The sequence below is a fragment of the Buceros rhinoceros genome, unplaced genomic scaffold (assembly GCF_000710305.1).
Source record: "Buceros rhinoceros silvestris isolate BGI_N320 unplaced genomic scaffold, ASM71030v1 scaffold9055, whole genome shotgun sequence".
Classification (NCBI taxonomy): domain Eukaryota; kingdom Metazoa; phylum Chordata; class Aves; order Bucerotiformes; family Bucerotidae; genus Buceros; species Buceros rhinoceros.
In genome coordinates this window covers 46,092-47,340 of record NW_010414596.1, presented here as the reverse complement: position 1 = coordinate 47,340, position 1,249 = coordinate 46,092, and the positions used below count along the sequence as shown (strand labels likewise).

At 38.2% G+C, this 1,249-nt stretch overlaps 1 long non-coding RNA gene across 1 annotated transcript in view; it reads right to left on the bottom strand.

The window, feature by feature from the left end:
• LOC104494325 overlaps nucleotides 1–416 on the bottom strand; it is an 8,151-nt gene extending 7,735 nt beyond the window's left edge. The window contains exon 1 of the long non-coding RNA XR_727799.1: nucleotides 354–416. This is a non-coding gene — a long non-coding RNA (uncharacterized LOC104494325). The remainder of the gene's footprint in view (nucleotides 1–353) is intronic.
• Nucleotides 417–1,249: the final 833 nt, after the last annotated feature.

The window sequence follows — 1,249 nt, the reverse complement described above, 5'->3', positions numbered from 1 at the left end:
CACTCTTTCTTACACATGCCCAGTAAAGATAGAAGGGCAGAAATAGCCCTTCTAAGTGGTAGAAATAGCATCTTACAGGAGGGATTTAACAGCACCTTCTACAGAAGCTATCTAAGTGTGGCTGGATCAAGTCTTAAAACTTCAAGTTGAGATAAATTATTTGGTAAAAAAAGCCTTTTTCTAACTCAAATTTCACATGGCTAAACTTTTATATGTGTTCGGAATGTGTTCTTCATTCAAATTAAGGCAAATGCTGAAAAAAAGCTCATGTTTTTTAGCTGTCTCCTTGAAGCTAATACTTTGGAAGAGACAGCTAGAACAAAGTGATAAAGGGTGCCCTTGGGCTGACATACCTCACAGAAGCTTTGGCAATGGTTTTTCTTCAGGTCCCAGGACTCTTTGCAGGGCTCCAGGCACTAGGAAGAATCAGGAAGCAGAGAAGTGTCAGAAAGAGAAATAAATAAACATTCACAAATTACCCCATTTCTTCTCCAGTTGTTTGTTTGACCCATAGGAAGTTAATAACAGGCTTTAAAAATCCATTTCTGAGGAAAAGATTGTGTCATTGAGTCATGGTGTCACAGCAAGGTCATGCAAAACCATGGTTAGATTATGAGAAATATTTTCAGTATTTCTTACTGAAGAAGGCAACTGCCTCACTTGTTTATGTGCCATCCTATTTTCCACCTTACCAAATCTAGGTCCTAATACCATTTAACACTGTGTCACTGGATCACAGAGTCAATGTCCAAAGCACTACTCTTAACCACAGAAAGTTAAATCTTCTCCTCACTGTCCACCCTAAAGATTAGAGGGGCACATTGCCTTCCCAAGTGAGAAACTATTTCATCAAGCTATGGAGTAAGCTCAGCAGAGGTTTAACCACTATTGCTGTATAAATAGACAATGTTCGCTGGTCTGTTAGTAAACCCACTTTACTTCAAGTACCATATTATCATTTCTTCACCTTCAACCTCTAATGCAATGGTTATACAGAGAGTTGAGATGCAAACTCTGCAATCCAGAGTCAAGCTTCACAGCACAGCATAAAGAAAAATCATGCTGTTAAGGGTATTTACTGCAGCTGAAACATAAATTTAGACTCAGCATCCAGAAACCTTTTCTCTCCCTTTATTAGACATATGATATTGGAAAATGCTGGCATTGTTGGAAGTTAGTAACACCTATTTCTTCTGGTAATAGTGAAAGATACGTATTGCACCAAAAATAAAAGCTTCTGACGTACAAT